Source organism: Dermacentor andersoni, chromosome 1 (assembly GCF_023375885.2).
Source record: "Dermacentor andersoni chromosome 1, qqDerAnde1_hic_scaffold, whole genome shotgun sequence".
In the NCBI taxonomy this organism is placed as follows: domain Eukaryota; kingdom Metazoa; phylum Arthropoda; class Arachnida; order Ixodida; family Ixodidae; genus Dermacentor; species Dermacentor andersoni.
In genome coordinates, this window is record NC_092814.1 from 390,057,653 (window position 1) to 390,061,159 (window position 3,507).

The following is a 3,507-nucleotide window of genomic DNA, read 5'->3' on the forward strand; positions in this document are numbered from 1 at the left end:
GTGGCAGCGGGCAGCGAGAGAGAGCGTCGGCATCTTGATGATTTTTCCCAGACTTGTAGACAACGTCAAAATCGTACTCTTGTAAGCGTACCACCCAGCGACCAAGTCGTCCGGACAAATTTTTGATGGACGACAACCAGCATAAGGCGTGGTGGTCAGTTATGACCGTGAAATGGCGTCCGTAAAGATATGGTCGAAATTTTTGGATCGCCCAAACTACTGCGAGACATTCCTGTTCTGTGATCGAGTAATTCTTTTCGGCAGGTGTTAGTGCGCGACTGGCATAGGCAACAACTCTCTCTCGTGAGGTGGTATCACGCTGTAAAAGTACAGCACCGATCCCATGGCCACTAGCGTCGGTGTGCAAGCAAGTTCGTGCGCTCTCATCGAAGTGACAGAGGACAGGGTCGGTGGTTAATGCCTGCTTGAGGGCTTGAAAAGAAAGTTCGCATTCATCTGTCCAAGGGAAAGCAGTGCCCGACGTGAGCAACTTGTGGAGCGGCGACGCCACGGCCGCAAAATGACTGATGAAGCGGCGGAAGTAGGATGCCAGGCCCAAGAAACTTCTTAACTGCTTTTGATTTTCAGGGCGAGGGAAGCGAAGCACGGCAGCAACCTTTTCGGGATCTGGTCGAACGCCATCTTTGCTGATAAGATGGCCCAACACTTTGATGTTCTTTCTGGCAAAATGGCATTTCTTTGTGTTGAGTTGGAGTCCAGCGTTGGAAATGCATGTGAAAACTTCGTCCAAGCGCTGAAGGTGCTGACGAAAAGTTGTAGAAAAAATAACGATGTCATCTAAATAGCACAGACAGGTCTTCCACTTAAGGCCACGTAAAACTGTGTCGATCATGCGTTCAAATGTTGCAGGGGCATTACATAAACCAAATGGCATGACGTTGAACTCATAAAGTCCGTCTGGTGTGGCAAAGGCTGTCTTGTCCTTGTCCGCTTCGTGCATGGGGATTTGCCAGTATCCGGATCGGAGGTCTAGACTAGAGAAATATTCTGCACCTTGGAGGGAGTCAATGGCATCGTCAATTCTTGGCATCGGATATACGTCTTTGCGCGTTATCTTATTAAGGGCTCGATAATCGACGCAGAATCGTACAGAGCCGTCTTTCTTGCGAACCAGCACGACAGGAGACGACCAAGAACTGGAGGATGGCCGAATGATGTCTCTTTTTAGCATGTCATCAACGTTATCCGCAATGATTTTCCGTTCTGCGGAAGACACGCGATACGGGCGGCGGCGTACAACCGAACTGCCTTCGGTTTCGATGCGATGTACTGCGACGGAAGTGCGCCCCAGAAGCTTGGAGTGGACGTCAAATAAGGCTCTGTGTTTGTGCAGGAGTGCCAGAAGGTCTTCTTTCTGCGCAGCGGTCAAATCGGGATTTATCGCGGCCGTTAAAGCAGCGGCAGCAGTGTGATAATCAGTTGTGGTAGACAAAGGTGGTGATTCGGTGTGAAGCGGTACCAGCGAAAGAGGTTCGGTGTCAGTAAAGCACGTCACAGTAGAGCCCTGGGAGAGCACAACTGGCGAAGAAGTAGGGTTATGAACAGGGACTAACGCTCTACCGCCCTGAAACCGAACTAGGCTAGGAGTAAGGCTAAGCCCACCAGAAATGCAGTAACCGCTCGGTGCAAGGAACACATCACCATTAATAATAGTGTCGGAAGTCAGCGTCAGAATATGCTCATTGCCCGCGGGAATGAAACAGTCGGTAGACGTGACAAAACGCAGGCTATGATCATTGACAGCGGATGAAGATTCAGTGTCTGTCATATGAATAGTTCGCTGACGGCAAGAGATGAAAGCTGAGGCGGAGGACAGGAAGTCCCATCCCAAAATCATCGCGTAAGTGCACGAAGATAGCACGACGAACTGAATGTGGTGGAGGATGCCATCAATGAAAACGCGCGCAGTGCAAACACTGGAGGGCTGAACAAGAACGGCATTAGCACAACGAAGGGGAGGGCCATTATACGGTGTCTTCACTTTTCGCAATCGAGAACACAAGTCAGCACTAATAACGGAAAGCGATGCACCTGTGTCAACCAAGGCTTCGATTCGGACACCTTCAACACACACCAGAAGTACATTTGACGAGCGCTCCGGAGGAGTTTCACATTGTCCAAAAGATGCAGCTTTCCCTCCTGAAGCTGCACCATTTAGTTTTCCGGGCGGTGATCGGGGGACGAAGTAGCCGGTCGTAGAGGGGAAGAAGAGCGCCGCATCGGTGATGGAGAGCGACGACGCGGGAAACGCAATGAACCGGCAGTGTTGAAGTCCTGTGGAGATGGGGAACGTCGTGGATAATAATCGTAGTCAGAACGCCGACGTCGTGGTACAGGGCCAGAAAACTGATCTCTTTCAAAGCCGTCATAGCCACGTCTTTCATCTTGCTGACGGCGTCGGCAAAACCTGGAAATGTGGCCACGGATGCCGCAGTAGTAACAAACCGGTCGAGGTGGGCTCCATGCGTTATAAGACGGAACAGGCGATGGTCTTGCAGTGATAGGATTCAGGGACATGTGCGGTGCAGGTGCCTGTTGTGGTGGTTGTTGGGAGGGTGGCGCTATAGAGGCAACCTGAGCGTACGTGGGCGTATGGATAGGGTGCGGGCTCGTGATTTGCGGGCAGGTCACGGCAGCTATCTCTTCCCTCACGATATGGCGTAGGCCGCCACCAGGGGGCGTCAGATGGACCTCAGGACGGTTTGACGAAGCTTGGGCGTGCAGTTCCTCACGGACGATGGAGCGAATCAAAGCACGTAGCTCGCTGTCGTTGGACGCCTGGAAATCAGATGTGTCAGGGCGTAAGCGGAGCATATGAAGGTCATCGAGACGCTGACACGTAGTGATGATGTCGGCGACGGTAGTGGGATTCAGCACTACAAGAGCATTGAATGCCGCAGTCCCAATACCCTTGAGCAGGTGGCGTACACGGTCACTCTCTGCCATCGAGGTGTTCACGCGGCGGCAGAGGGCGAGGACGTCCTCTATGTACGAAGTGTAGGACTCGCCTGAGTGCTGTACACGCTCGGCAAGCTTCTTCTTAGCGATATCGGAGCGGATAGACGAGTTCGCGAAAATCTGGCGTAGATGGTGTTTAAAAATGCTCCAGTTGACCAAATCGAGCTCATGATTGGAAAACCACGTTTTCGCAACTCCGGTTAGGTAGAAGGCGACGTGAGCAAGTTTTGCTGATTCGTTCCAGTGGTTAAAGTCACTCACGCGCTCGTATAGCTCCAACCAGTCTTCAACGTCGTCGCCTGGAAGCCCAGCAAATACCGGTGGATCCTTCTGAGGGGTGGTGACTGTCCAAGAAGGAGTTCCCGCAGGAGTAGGCAAGGTGGATGTCGTGGTACTGGTCTGCTGGTCTTGCGACATGGTTGAGTGCAGTTGGTAGAGGCGGCGACCCGAGCGGAGCTCCAGGGATGTAGCGTAGGTGAGTCTGGAGAGAGACCTGGAGCGAGAGGGTGAAGGAACCGGACAGCACAC